The following is a 16147-nucleotide window of genomic DNA, read 5'->3' on the forward strand; positions in this document are numbered from 1 at the left end:
TTTAAGAATCTATCCAAGGAAAATTGTCAGAGACCAACTGCCAAAGATATGTTCAAGGAAAGCCATTCAAGCATTATTTTGTCTTGATAACTGTTAAATCTGTATCATGGGTATATGACAAGTCATTGTTCAAAAAATATGTAATGCTCATTATGTTAAGTGCAAAGAGGAGGACACAAACTAAATGTATAATTTGATTCTAATCTTCCTTTTTTTTTTTTTTTTTTAATTTATTTATTTATGGCTGTGTTGGGTCTTCGTTTCTGTGCGAGGGCTTTCTCTAGTTGTGGCAAGCGGGGGCCACTCTTCATCGCGGTGCGCGGGCCTCTCACTATCGCGGCCTCTCTTGTTGCGGAGCACAGGCTCCAGACGCGCAGGCTCAGTAATTGTGGCTCAGGGGCCCAGTTGCTCCGCGGCATGTGGGATCTTCCCGGACCAGGGCTCGAACCCGTGTCCCCTGCATCGGCAGGCAGACTCTCAACCACTGCACCACCAGGGAAGCCCTAATCTTACTTTTTAAAAACTATATATTATATATATGCAGAGACAAGAATGGAAGGTTACATACCAAATATTACCAGTGGTTATTTCTTGGTGGGATTATGGTTGATAATGGTATCTTTACTTGACAGGATTTTCTAAATTTTCTTAAACATTACTCATATGATTAGAGCAAAAGAAATGAGGCAGTCACCTACTTTTATAAATTTATGTTCCCAAATACCTGTCTGAAACACAAACCATAGGTTTATAAGTTAGGAGTTTTTTTCAGAGAACTCGAAAACATATAAGAATTGCTAATTACAGTCCCAAAGAGTGCTAATGCCTTTGGGGCCAGGACATGTGAGAACCTTCCTAGGAATCGGGGAGAGGTGCCGTTGGACAAGGGGACACTTGCTCTGCAAGGTTGTCATGGGAATGGGCAGCGGTGGTCAGGCGGGGGGGCTCCTAGGATCCTCTCAGGATGCATGGGGTGGGGCTTTTGTTCTCTCCTCCAGTGACAGCTAGCTGACAGTGTTTCTGTGTGACATCACCAAGGCACCACAGTAGGTAGTAAATGTAGAATAGACCAAATGCGCCACGCCAAGGGGGTTTAGCGGTGTCCATGTATTGTGTAAATATGCAGGCAGTAAGAAAGTCAAGCCTACATAACTTGAGGACCACCTAGGAAGGTTACCAAAGAAAAGATGTAGGGTTGCAAAACACCAAACCCATTTGCTTCCATCACCCCCAGGAGCCTGTCTATCAACGTGCCCAGTGGGGTTGCCTTCAGAAAGAAAGCAAATGGTACCTTCTGCACATTTGTGTCAAATGGAGCACTTTAGAAAGAGGACGGTCCCACTGCAGGGCTCAGAGGGGCCTGGAAGGAAGATGGAATCTGAAAGCATTACATACTCAGGGACGGTGTTCCTAGGGTAACGGTTTTCTAGTATAGCCAATAGATATTTTCTATGCAACCAAGCCTCACCTGGCCTCACAAAACAAAACAAAACAAAAAAGTGTATTAACTACCTGCTTCCACACAGAGAAACACAATGTTTTCTTTAAAGGGTCTAGGCTGGCAAAGTAAATGAATGAAATGAATGGGGCTGCCCAGGTAAGTATAGCATCTCTAGTTTACAGGGAGCAGACATCACTTAGTTATTGCCATGTGGGAATTTCAGCCCACTAGTGCCAGGTCTTTCGAGTTTTTCCAAGAGAAGCCAGACTTCTTAATATTTGTATCGTAGTTCCCAATTTCTAAATGTTGGCAGCATTTCAAAAATACTATGTAGTCCAAAGAAAACATGCCTTCTGGCTAAGGTTGGCCTGCAGCCGACAGTTTCTCACCTCTGCTTCAGAATCTCAAGTCCAAGAGAGGCAATTGCTTTAGTCACTTGCATCCTCTTCCCATCCACCTCCACCAAATTCCAAAAGACAAATGTCCTGAACTCTCAGACTTTTCTCCTCAAAAGTCTTGTTTGATTAAGGACCTTAAAATTGGCTAATGGCCTTACAGTAATTTATTTCAGTTGAGGATTTGTAAAACTAACTATTCAGAGGTACGTTCTTGAAGGTGAGGTTAATTTTTTAAATAACTTTAAAGGAATTATGAAGGTAGAGGGTGTATTAGTTGTATTATTTGAGGGTGTGTTATATGCTTTGCAGTGGGACGGATCTGGGTTGAGATTCCAGCTCCATCACCTAGTACCCGTGTCACTTGGGCACAGGTGATTCCCATTTTCTCATCTGCAAAGTGCGGGAAATAACTCCTGAGTTTGTCGGGCTTGTTTGATTGGTAATTAATAATATTAATATATGTTAATATCTGGTGCCATTAGGTGCTCAGGAAATTAAGTTTCTCTCAGGAGCCAACGTAATTGAAACTTTTAATTGCAAATGTTATAAAATAACCTCATGAAGCTTTTCCATATTTTTATAATTTAAAAAATTCACTTTCGTCAGAAGTCCCATTATAGTAAATAGTGTTGCAGTTGAAACAGGAGAAAAGGAGAAATTAGAGAGAGTGAGGGGAAGAACCTCAAGGGTGTCCGATCAGTGCCAGGGTTCACTTACATTATAAGGGGACCTTATAATTTATCAGTGTAATTTAGCTCTTCTGATTATTGCTGAATTTCTAATATCTAGCACATCCTCAAATATATGTATTTGTTAATTTTTAAAATTAGTTAATGGACAAATAAAGGGTATGTGCTGGGAGTTTTATCTGGCAAGGGTAACTACTAGCTGGATAGCTCTGTTTGGACCATGCTGTGTATCAGAAACGGTTGGCTTCCCAGACATGGAACCTGTATGGTCACACAGGACCTGCCCTCAGAAGTGCCCCATGCTTGGTTTAATATTTGCTGTCGCCATCTTGAAATTCTTTATAATTTTTGAAAAAGGGCCTCCGCAAATTATGTAGCCAGTTCTGATCAGAGAGTGTCATCAGGAAACAGAGAATTGTCAGTGCATAAACCAAAGGGTACAAACTCATGGCCCCTGGGCCCTATTGAATATTTTTGGCCCACAGAGTGGGTTTTTTTTTTTAATATAAATAAACTTTTTATTTAGAAGAGTTTTATATTTGCAGAAAAATTGCAAAGATAAGACAGAGAGTTCCACATATAACTCATCCAGTTTCCCATGTTGGGAACATCTTATGTTACATTTATAAGACATTTGTCACAAATGAGGAACTAACATCGGTACATTTTCATTAACTAAACTCCACACAGTATTCAGATTTTAGAAGTTTTTCCTTAATGCCCTTTTCCTGTTCCTGGATTCCATCCAGGATACCACATTACATTTAGTTGTCAGGTCTCCTTACACTCTTCTGAGCTGACGTTTTCTCAAACTTTACTTGTTTTTGACGACTTCCACAATTTAAAGGAGTGCTGGTAAATGTTTTGTAGAATGTCGCTGAATTTGGGTTTGTCTAATATTTTTCTCATGGTTCCATTCAGGTTATGGGTTTTGGGTCAGAAGTCCATAGAGCCGAAGTGACATTTTCCTCACATCATATCAAAGGTATATGCCAAGAACATGACTAATCAGTGATGACGTTGACCTTAGTTACCTGGCCAATGTTGTGTCTGCCAGGTTTCTCCATTTTAAAGTTACTCTTCCCACCTCCCTTTCCAACTGCACTCTTTGGAAGCAAGTCACCTGGCATACCCCACAGTCAAGGCTACGAAAAAGAGTTCCACCTTCTTCAGGGGAAAGTAACTACATAAATTATTTGGAATTCTGCTGCAATTTGTCTGTTCCCCACTTATTTATTCAATCATTTATTTCTATCAGTCTGGACTCGTGGGTATTTATTTTATACTTTTGGTTATAATCTAATACTACTCCATTTATTTTCTTGCTCAAATTCCAGCTTCGGCCTTGCAGGATTTCAGGTTGCCTCCAGGGTCCCTTGGACACACCTCCATTGTGTTTTTATCGAGGACTCCCTTTCGTTCTTTTTTTTTTTTTAATTTATTTATTTTATTTATTATTTATTTTTGGCTGCGTTGGGTCTTCATTGCTGCGCACGGGCTTTCTCTAGTTGCGGTGAGCGGGGGCTACTCTTCGTTGCGGTGCGTGGGCTTCAGTAGTTGTGGCTCGCGGGCTCCAGAGCGCAGGCTCAGTAGTTGTGGCACGTGGGCTTAGTTGCTCCGTGGCATGTGGGATCTTCCCGGACCAGGGCTCGAACCCGTGTCCCCTGCATTGGCAGGCGGATTCTTAACCACTGCGCCACCAGGGAAGTCCGAGGACTCCCTTTCTTTCTGGAGCTACAAAGTGTTCTATTTCCTGCCCCAGCCCTAGAATCAGCTATTTCTCCAAGGAGCCCTGATTTCCCTTTTTGAAGAATGGTGTTAGACACTAAGATTTGGATGTTGCAGGTGCTCATTGCTACCAAGGTATTTTTTAATTTTTAAAATTTTAAAATTAAAAAAAAATTTAATGTAAATTAAAAATGTAATGTAAATTTTTTAAATTTTTTAAAGTAAAATTTAAAAATTAAGCTGTCGTAGAGAGTCAACTTTTCCAGGCTGAGTTAACTATGTAAAAATAAATTACATTAAAAATAAATTGTTTTTTAAAAAATTTTAATGTTTTTGAACTACCAACATTTAACTATGAAGAGATTTCACATTAGAATCTAGACTTCCGATTCTCTTGAAAGACCAGAAGTTCTGGCAATCCTGGACCCATATTCCTGCTCAACACAGCTAAGGCTGAGACAATTTTTCTTTCCTGCATAAAGCACTCTCCAAGTTGTCACAGTCTGTGCCATTCCCTATTGTATTACAGCCAGCCTACTTGACGGACGCTTTTATGTCCCTTTCTGACCCTTGAAGGCATTTGAATAAGTGGTTTCTGGTTAAGACCATATTCAAGTAAGTACTTTACAGATATACAGTTTAGTCCATGAATTTAGCTCTACTTTGACCCAGTGATCAGATTTTAAAGCTACATTTCTGGTTTCATCCCTAACCCACCATCTTACCTTCATTGGGTCTTACGTGCAAATGCAATGACTCACCAATTTTTCTCAGTCCCTGCCAGAACCCTTCCAGCTCAGATGGAAAGAGTCATCTGCATCCACTTGCATCCTCTTCAGCCTCATGCAGGGTGGGTCTTTGCATGCAGAGTCTGCTCTGAACTTCTTTGGCAAGTTTTCCTTTCTTAGACCCTTTCTGTCTGGAGAAGATCCCCCAACAGTTACACCCCTGCCTCAGATCAATTTCTTCCCTTTCCCTTTTGGCTCTGCAAAGCACCCCTCAAGTTGGGATCCAATCATTGTTCTTTCTGGATCCACGTTTCTCAAAAGAATGATTTACTTTGGCTATCTTTTCCCTCTCCCCTGCCTTCCCCAATCATGTATCCCAGGATTATTTGTTTCTCAATCAATCCTGGCTTATTTCAAACTTTAGTAACTCTGGAAAATGACCTACCTGATAGTTTTCTATTTATATGAAAATAGGTGCTTCGATATAAATATAAAATACAATTTGAGGAGGTGTCTTTCCCAGTATGGGTGAAAACTTAATACGAAGATGCATCTGAGATCTGGTAGGTGTGAAGAGTTAAATGGGTATTAATTTTCACTGCAGCCTTATGGCCTTGGACTTGACAAGGTTAAAGGTGGGCCAATAGCAGTTCCCTGGGGGATCTTTCCATAGCACAATGGTTTTCAGACTGTGACTCAAGGGCCATTGCCTGGGGACAGGAGAAGAAAGGGAACCCAAGCAGGCGAAGCTCTTCACCATCCCCACATTATATGGTCATTTGTTCACTTATTCACTCCACAAATACTTATTGAGAACCCCCGTATTCTGGTACGCGTTCGATGCCAGGGATATAACTGTGAACAGGAAAGTGACGTTCCTCGACGCTTCAAAATTTTTATTCTAATGGAGACCAAAAAAAAAAAAAAAATGACAAAACAATGGTAAGTGTGATCATGGGAGAAGTACAGGGTATTATGCTACACCTAACTAGACTAGGGGTGAGGTGGGCAAGGAGGACAACCCAGAGGAAGTGATAACTTAGTTGAGGCTCGAATAACAAATGGGAGTTAGCCACACAAAGAGGGGAAGCTGAAGAAGAGAGTTTTCGGCTACCAACTCTACAATATGCGGCAACGCCCAGAAGTGAGCTGATGGATCTTAGCTCTGGAGGGCTGGGGTATTATATACAAGTTGGGAGGATCCAGAGGTAATAATGGAGATATGCACGCATATGAAACCAGAGAGGGTCTTGCCTGCTGTGTTAAATAGCTCTGATATTACCTCAAAGCAGTAGGAAGCTGCTTTAGAGTTTTGTGCAGAAAGAAGACATCCTAGTTAGAGCTGCATTTCAGGAAGATCCTCCATGTGCCTGGTAGATATTGAAGAAATCCAAGAGTAAAGGAAGGAAGCGCCACTAAGGGAGAGCCACAGCCAACCAGGCAGGAGGTGATGGTGGCTTGAGCTAGGGAAGTGGCAGTGGGGCTGGAGAGAAGTTTATAGATTAGAAACTATTTGGACAAGACTTGGTATTTTGTGTGTGTGTGTGTGTGTGTATTTTTTGTGTGTATATTTCTGTATTTTAAAAAAATTTAACTCTAGTTGATTTACAATACTGTGTTAGTTTCAGGTGTACAGCTTCAGATTCTTTTCCATTAAAGGTTATTAGAAGATATTGAATATAGCTCCCTGTGCTATATTCAATATAAATAAATAAATCCTTGTTGTAAATCCTTGTTGTTTGTCTATTATATATATAGTGGTGTGTATCTGTTAATCCCATACTCCTAATTTATCCCTCCCCCGCTTTCCCCTTTAGTAACCGTAAGTTTATTTCCTATGTCTGAGTCTATTTCTGTTTTGTAAGTAAGTTGATTTGTATTATTTTTTAGATTCCACATATAAGTGATGTCATATGATATTTGTCTTTGTCTGACTTACTTCACTTAGGATGATAATCTCTAGGTCCATCCACGTTGCTGCGAATGGCATTATTTCATTCTTTTTTATGGCTGAGTAATATTCCATTGTGTATATGTATGTGTATATACACATACATATATACATATACACCACATCTCAGACAAGACTGGGTTTTCATTGCCCTGCACATAATGGAAGAAAGATTCTGCTGATGAATAAAGAAAAGTTTTATTTGTGAAAATACTCACAACAGATCATCCACGACCAGGAGGCTGAGTCATTTGCAAATTCTGACTGGGGCTCATGATCAAAGTACTGGTGCTTCTGTCTGACTTTCCAGTTCTAATGAGGTTCATTAGCACCGTGTTCTCAGCTCACTCTATCTCATTTGGGCCATTTGATTTTCAGCAAACTCGGCAGGTCTGAACTAGCTAGAGTTCACCTTTAATGGCTTTTATTGCCAATCCATAGTGAAGGAATGCCTTTCTCAGGTCTTCTTGGGTCTCTCTTGATGTACTTCCACCTCCACGCCAGGACAGAGCGAGGGAAGGCAGCCAGCCAACCTGGAGATGGGGATGCGGGTAAGAAGGAGCTTCCAGCAGCAGAGAAGTGGCGCTGGGGACAGAGAGGGGCAGGTGACAGGCAGGCTCCTTTGGCTGGCTGAAACAGCACTTCCTCTGCCTCGCAAATGGCACGTCTGAAAGAATTAACAATCTGTTTAGAACGTATCATCACTTGCTATTCTGTATTCCCTTCTTTTGGTCCAACCAGTGTGATAATGGGTCCGAGGGTTACTCGGGGTTGGGGTGAGGGGCAGCTGGGACCGGGCAGAGGGAGCTGGGGAAGAGAGTAGTAGCCAGTTTATTTCTAACCATTTGCAGCTGTCAGCTTGTTTGGGGACTTTTTTTTTTTTTTTCAGGCAGAGGAACAAAGTCTTGCTACACAGGATTGTTTTCCTTGGCATGGTGTACAGACACTTTCTTGAGGAATGCACTGAGATAACACAAAACATCTGCTTAGAAGAATCGGTCCTCCAAAGCTGAATTTTCATCAGCAAGAGTGTGAGGGTTCTTTAGATAAATATATATATACGTTTTGCAGGAGGCAGGAGAATGTGGATGGAATGGGCAAGAGAATAAACTATCAGGAGAGGATTTTTAAGAAATAAGTCTATGTTGTTAAGGTTTCTTTTCTTTCTTTCTTTTATTTTCTTCATTGTGATCCAGTTGTGTTTTGTTTTGCAAGTATTCTGGAAATGGTATGTTCTCAGCTACGCTGCCAGAGGAGGCCTGTTTTCTTTTCCCACGTGTGTGGGATGTTGTTTTTATTCATGAGCTATTGAGAATGAGTGGTTTTTATGACTTGTAGAGGGATTTTCACATGCACACTCCTGGTACTGACCTCCAAAGACCAAAAGGACAGCACAGCTGCTCTCAGACAGGAGTGACAGTATGAAGGAGAAAGATGGGCCTTTCTGGTTGTTGTTACTGACATGCCATTGGGGTCCCCAAGGGATTAGATTAGCCAAGGCATTAGGCTTCATCTCGTGTTACGTGGAAGCTCCTCGGACAGTTCACACGGTGTTTCCCTATATGACCTTGGGTCCAAATCTGCTTTCCAGGAAGAGTTTGTCCTTTAGAGAAAAGGCAGCTCCATCTGTGCCCTTTCGTTTGCCCTCCCCCACCCTGGACTCTGGTGAGGAAGCGTCACCTTTTAGAGCAGTAATAACATCAGCGGCCTTTTGCCGAATGCCTCTGAGAGCCTGCTGGCCCTGGGCTCTGTGTTTAATCCTCCCAATCTCACCAAATACCAGGTATAATTATCCTCATTCCTCAGATAAGGAAACCGAGCCTTTTAGAAGTTAGCAAACTCACTCCCGGGCAAGTAGCAGGGCAAGTAGCAGGGACGTTCCACAACTGGAATCTGAAACCAGTGATTGACACCAGAGCCAGTCGCTTAACCAGTGTCTTCAGCCACGAATGACACATGCCTTTGGGGAAGTAAGAGCCAATATGCCCTTGTCCACCTTCGTCTTTTAACAAATTTGGCTTCTCCAGTTCTGCCAATTGGATTGGCAAGAGATGAAACGAGCCGTAAGAATCCCATCCAGCTTCCTGGCAGAGTGGAAAGAGCATAGGCTCTGGAATCAGACAGACTTGAATTCAGACCCCTTTTCATCACAAACTAGCTCTAAACCCCGGGCCGGTCAGTCCCTGCCCCTTTCTGAGCTTTGATTTTGGTGTACGTCCGCTCTGGGCACTCAGCATCCTTCTGGGAGGAGCGTGGATGCACTCGCTGCCCCCAGGGAGCGTACAGTCTGGAGGGGGTGGCAGACCTGAGCCAGTACCCACACACATCAGTGTGCGATTACCGCCTGGGATCTGTGCTCAGGAGAGTTACAGGAGCACGTGCCAGGCAACCTGAGTCTGGGGATGATGGGGGGCTTTCAGCTGAGCTCTACAGAAGGAAGAGGCATTAGCTAGGTGAACGACGGGCTGGAACGTCTGCCAGCTGCTTGTGGAACCTGGGGTGTTCTGGGGCCAGTTCTCTGGTGTCCCTGTAGACAGCCTCTGAGCCCTTACTCTCCAGAGCGCCACAGCCCAGGTTCAACCCAGTGCCGTCAGAGACCAGGTTCTCAGCCCTAAGCATCTGGCTTTCTCTCCAGAAGAAAAGAGAGAAAAACCATGAAAACAAGAATGTGTAGCAGCTAGCTTGGAAACTGCCGCCTGGGTCTTGTTTGACTTTGGGACCTCCATCTCCCATCTGTGGCCCTGTCATAGCATCTCTGCATTCTCTGAGGGACTCTCTCCTTTTGCAGCTTCCATAAGAGGGTAAAAGAAAAAAACACAAGCCATTTAGACAACTTCTTGGGTTTGTTCCAGAGGTGCCTGAAAAGGAAGGATTGAATGGGACATTTGGGGGCTAAGTGAAAGGGAGGGGAGGGGAGGGGATGAGGAAGAAAGAAAATGGATTGAAGCTCAGAAATTACTGGAATTTTTATTCAGTTCTGTTTGGGAGAAAGGATGGTTACTGAGTCAGAGATGAAAGGCAAATCCGCATGGGGCCCCAGAGAAATTATTATTATATTCCATGCTCGATTTAGCTCTCGCACTCAATGTGGCTTGGAGATCAGAAAGTTTGTGGTTAGACACATTCATAAACTCAGCAGGGCTCTGTCAGACGCTGGTTCCCGGCCGAGTACCAGGTCCTCACCAGCAGCAGAAACAGAGCCGTGAAGCTGCCTGGTCAGGCCTTCAAGAGGGGCTCCAAGCCCCGCAGGCTCACTGCACCCTCCGCCTTCACCCCAACTCTCTGGTTGGCCTCCTCCTTGGCCCGATCACTTAACAAACTCTAGTCTTGCTTTGAGTCTAATTGTGGAGCAAATTCCTGCTGGAACCACATGTGAGTGATTGGTTTGGGATTCTGACCTCTGCCCAGGCATCTTGCCTGGGCTCATTCCGTAATCTGAGTTCAGCCTGGTCCCGTTTTAGGCTCGCAGATCCCATTTGCAGAGACCAAGCCACACGGCCTGCCCCGAGCCATCCAGATCTATCCTTGAGCACATAGATGTCTATCACCTCTCTGTGAAGCTCATCTGAACACATCTTCCCATTTCGAGCCAGCTTCTTGGAGTCTGAAATTTACCAGCTTGAATCTGAGAGTCAGGGGCTGTGGCTCAGGGTAGGGTAGAGGAAGGGGAGGCTCTGAGATCAATCGTGCTTACAAATCATTTAGAGACCTTCTGTTCAAAGGTTGTTTTCTATAAGGATTTCCCTGGCGGTCCAGTGGTTAAGACTCCGTGCTTCCATGGAGGGGGCACGGGTTCGATCCCTAGTCTGGCAAGTTCCGCATGCTGCATGGCATGGCCAAAAAAAATAAAAATAAAAAGCCTCTCTAACCTATTCCAAAGGTTGTTTTCTATATGATCAATACATATCTGTCTGAGATTATTTTCGGAAGATTTGTCTGGGTTATTATAAGACTAGTCAAAGTTTAACTCCAAATCCTTCAGATATGCAATCTATTTCAGTTATGACTCCTGGTTAATATTGTCTGGCATTAACTTTCTAATTGAGTACAGTGACTGAAAATTAACTATCACCCCCCCCCCGAAAAACTATATTGAAAGGTAAAGAAGGGAGGTTTTAATGATAAAAAAAGGAGTTTCAGATTCTTTCTTCCCACCTCCTAGGCTAGATGAAAATGTCCTTCATCTCAGAGCTCTCCTCCATAGAAGAGCATTGTGTAGCCTTCCATGCCAGGACCATATCAAGACTCTGGCAAAAAGCTATCATTTCTGCTGTAGGCTTTTTTCCTCCCCCAAGTAGGCGATGATGGATTCACATCTTGACTAAATAAGATCACTGCTCTCTTATGATTCAACTTTGAATGATGAGTGTTCCCTACCTAGCCCTGTGCCAGGTGCTTTTAAAGATAGAATCAAAGTATAAAACAGTCCCTTTGTTCAGGGAACTTACAGTAATACAAGACATAAATATGAGAAATTTGTAGAAAATAATGCAAAGCCAAATATCATCCAGGGCTTAATTGAGTATCTACCACTCTAAATTCTTTGCAAGTTCAGGATTGATGGATTAATACCAAGACTGCCCTCCTGAAAATAAATATGCAGGAGGAATTTAATCCCAAAGTATGTTACAAAGAACATTTGGTCCATGAGATACTAAAACTAACAGTGCACGAGAGTGCTTCCTATCTGCAAAGTATTAGCAAAGCCTTTTACGTGTGTGTATTTAATCCTCACAACAACCCACTGAGCTACAGATAACATAAATATCCCTGTTTCTTTCGAGTTGGGGAAACTGCAGCTAAGCGATACTAAGCCATTTGCATATGGTTACCTTGTTAATAGGTAGCAGAGCCAGAAAAGAAACCTGGGAAGTCTGATTACAGACTCTTTTAAACCAATAGCTATTACTGGAAAAAGGAGGTTCCAGAGTTAAATAGGACTTTTGGCTACAGGAATTCTCAGATCCTTTACTATGCTTAGGTATATTGCAAACATTTATAAAAGCAGCATTTTGACAAGTATACTTGACCTCGTGATCCTCTTTTTTTAGCCAAGGATCTCCCAGAATTAGTCATTTTTAACACAGACCTTGGGAAGTACAAAAGTGGAGGGTCCCCAGTATCATATGTATTCAAAGAAGCAGAAGGGACAAAAGGACGGGGTTGGATACAGTCCTGAGCTGGGTCATTGGTGCCCCGTGGAACACACAGGCTGCCCTCTGCCCAGAGCCTTGCACGTTCTCCTCAGGTTCAGGCTGCCATGATAACAAGTCCAGTGTCCATTTGAGATGGTTCACTAGCCTTTCGTTCTTCCTACTGTTAGCCTGCATTTATCGAAAACAAACAAACATTTTTTTGAGCTTCTTCTGCAAGCCAGGTACTGAGCTCAGTGGAGGTCAAAAAATGGTCATCTTAACAGTGAGGTTCTCTGTGCCATGGAGCTGTAACTGCAGGACGCCAAAGAAAGGGCCTGAGTTGTCAGAGCCAAATCTCTACTCTACATCCTTTTATCTGTGGGGACAGGCAAACACTTTAGCTGAACTAAGCCGCAGTTACATTAAAAAAAAAAAAATTACTGAAATAATAATATCACTACTCAGGATTTCACTGGGAATAAATGACATCACACATACACATATCAGGCCTCTCTCAGGGTTCATTTTTCTGTGGCTATTTAATGGAGATTAGATACTTCCTACCGGTACCATGAAGACAAGAAACCCTCAGATAATTTAATTTTCATGAACTGGTCCCTCTGGAGCCTGTCAGGGAAAGGAGTAGATCAGCACTGAGTCTTACCCTGTCTTGCTGCCGTGAGGCCAGTTACACAGGATGAGAGTTCCAGGGTCCACCAAAGTGGTGGACATCCAGAGGGGTGATCTCTTCCACTTCCCACCTTCTGACGGTTTATTTAAAGTTTTCACGCACACACACATATCCGAACACTTAGAATGCAGAAGAGAAAGGGAGAAAAGGGCTAAGATAGTATACAAACTGTAGAATTGGACCCTGAACCATCAATAATATTGAATGAATTTCCCAAATGCCACACAGCTTTCTTATTCTTAACCCCACACTCTGTGAGCTGGGATTTTATCTCTGGCTTAGCAGAGAACCCACCAGGGTTCTTAGGCTCCCTGCGAATCCAGCCTAGGACTTCTCAGCTTCCCAAGTTGGCCTGGGGGTGACTATGGTGCGTGCTGAGCATGTCCTGACTTGAACCATTTGCAATGTTCACTTTTGAAGAATGAATTACATGTAAGGAAGGGGATGGTGGAAGAGTCAGGGCCAACTTAGCAGCCAGAGCCAAGAGATCTGAGGCTGGGCTCCTTCCTACCCAAGGAGTTCAAGTGGGAAATAACAAAAGTAGGACTTCATCTCAAAGTTCCCACCAAGTGCCACGCACATTACAGATACTATTATAAGAACCCCAGAAAGTAAATGTTTTTCTCCATTTTGTAATGAAGTAGAGTGATGAAGTCACTTGCCTATACAGCTAGTAAGTTACAGGGCTAGGATTTTAATCTAGGTCTTCTAGACTCTAAAACCGGCTCTTCTCTATACTGTGAAGATCATTCCCAGCCATAGCCCAAATGCGAGAGGCAAGAGCAAACCAAGTTCAAGGTCAAAGGCAAGGCCAGAGACCAGGTGTGGAATGGAGGGCAGAGCCAAGAGCTCAAAGCTGATCAGACGTAGGGACTTGGGGGGTGTGGGGGGATGCAGATTGGGGACACTCTAGAGGGACCCAACAAGTGCCATGAACATCCTTGGTGTGTCCAAGATCTTGCCTTACCTTCAGTCAGTGTGTGGGGTGTGGGCACCAGCTTTAAAGGTCAAGCAGACGAACTGGCACAGCTGAAACCCCCCATCCCTGTGTCCCCTAGCAGCTGGTGACGTGAAAGGTGAGCGCCCCTGGGGGGATTCAGGCCACCCAGGAAGGAAGGGCTTGGGAGCTGGAAGTGTGTGCAGAGTCCCAGAGCAACATCTCCAGATTTCAGGGTAGTGGGTACTCATGGGCTTTGGAGTTAGACAATCCTGGGTCCAAACCCCCCCACTATTTGCCAGCTGCGTGCCCCGGGGAAGCTACTTAATTTTCTGAGTCTGTTTCTTCATTTATGAGATGGAAACAATAATAGTACCTAGACTTGTTACGTGCTCAGTAAATGTTGGCTTTACTCTTAGTCCCAGGTCCATGGTCTAAGGCACCAGCAGAGAAAACACATCTCTCCTTGGGGCCTCAGATTATTAGCTGACCTCTTAGTACCTCGGATCTGTGGCTCCCAAGGGTGTGGACCTTTTTCACCCTTCTCTCCTCACCCCTTTCCTTTTTTAAAATTATATTTCTGTGCCACCAAAGAGTAATCTTTAGATGCCTCGTTGCATTTAGCAGTTAAGCTGTGCTTTTATCCTTGGCAGAGAGAGTCACACTCCAAACATAACCAGATCTGTTAGATTTTAGAATCAGGCTGACTTGGTCCAAATCCCAGCCCTGCCACTGTTTACCTAAGTGGCCTGGAGCAAGTTAATCTGTGCTTGGTGTTATTCATCTGTGATACAGGACTAGTAAAACCTACATCCCAGACAGGTTGCGAAAGTAACACGTGCCAACCTCTGCTGTTGTCTCCATGTGGTTCCAGGACTCCCCTTCTGATGGGAACATAATCAACACTTGAATATGGATAATGGGGGATTCCATCACCTCTGGATCTCAGGCTTCTTTGAAGCCTCTAGACCTTCTCCCAGCCTGGCAGCAGTGGTTTTCACTGCCCCCCACCCCGCTTCAGCAGAGAAAACCACCCATCCGCTCTCGGTGGGGGGCTGTCCTCCACCTTTGGCCAGCTTTACATCACCCCACCCCCAAACCCCAGCATCTGTTGCCCAGACAGTCAGCTGCCAAGCTGTGCCCAAGTCTCTCCCTGGGTTCATTTGATATGTTGCCACTTTGTTTTGGAAGAAAAGCCAATATCAGTGCCGGACCCTGGGGAGGCAGATTCCTGCCTCTGCCAGCTGCCAGCTGTGTTCTGTCGCTCATCCTGCCCTCGGTGTTCCAGGTGATCCCGTTACAGAGTGTCTCTACCAGACAGCTGCCACTGGGACCCTGTGGAGGCACGGACGGCAAAACTCCAGGCTTCCTGGGGACCCGGGACATGCCCTGAGCGCAGCTCTGCAATTCTGCCGAAAGGCTGGTGGTCATGTCTGCCTTTTCCTGATAAGGGTAATTACTTGCCTTATAACAACAGCTAGATGCTCCAGATCTACAAAGCAGAGAGCGGGGCGGGGGAGGTGTCATTCCCTTTAGCAAGCGCTTACTCTGTCCTGGGCGCTGTATGAGGGTTTTAGTCATGCTGACACTTCTGGCCATGCGAAAAAGGCCTTGTTTTGACTCCTCCTTAACTGACAAAAAAACAAAAGTCACAGGGGTGTCACTTCTAATCCTCAGGACAATTGGCAATTTTACCTGCATCCTACATATGGAGAAACTGAAGCTCAGAGAGGTTAAATAACTTGTCTGTGGTCCTATGGCTGGAAAAGGAGCAGAATAGGAATTCAAAGGCTATTTAACTTTGGAATCCATGACGTCACTACTTAAGAACAGTGTAAATGCCAAGAGTTTAAGCAGTGTCTGAGAGGCAGAAAGGAAGTGGGCTTGGGATTCTATTTGTTGCTCTGACCAAGCTGGGAGTAGTGGTCATCAGACAGGAAATCTGGGTGATTCCTCTGCCCCCTCACCCAGTCTGTGTTATGAAAAACAACCCCCAACTCTTACCTTCCTCAAGGAGATGAGGTGACAATAAGTGTAATGCGAAGTTTCCATGAAGTTTTGTTGCATTTGCCCACCTCAAAAACAGTGTATCTCAGAAAAAGTTGGGATCAGAATTTGCAAACTGGTAGTCTGCAGGCCGAGTTATCCTGGGAAGATGTTTTGTTTTGACCTGCGGTATTTTTTCTTTTTTAAATGTCAGGTTAATTGCTATCATTTTAAAAATAGAACTCCAGACAGTTCATATAGAACCCCAGATTTCTGAATCATCTTGCGAAACCAGATCTCGCAGCCCCGGGCCTCTGTCGCCATCTGACCACCACTGACTGAGTTGTGCAGCGGCTGCTTCCTTTGATGAGAAAGGGCTTTCTAATTTGCTGCAGTCCTCACCGCTCCCTATTACTCTGTGTCAAGGAGTGCCAGTCTCCCTGGATCATCGCCCTCCTTCTAC

At 44.1% G+C, this 16147-nt stretch overlaps 1 protein-coding gene across 5 annotated transcripts in view; it reads left to right on the forward strand.

Moving 5' to 3' along the window:
* Positions 1–16147, forward strand: part of MOB3B (MOB kinase activator 3B) — a 250906-nt gene that overhangs the window by 159834 nt on the left and 74925 nt on the right. The gene's annotated exons all lie outside the window — the stretch shown is intronic.

The sequence above is a fragment of the Balaenoptera borealis genome (assembly GCF_965194805.1).
Source record: "Balaenoptera borealis genome assembly, chromosome: 8".
Lineage (NCBI taxonomy): Eukaryota > Metazoa > Chordata > Mammalia > Artiodactyla > Balaenopteridae > Balaenoptera > Balaenoptera borealis.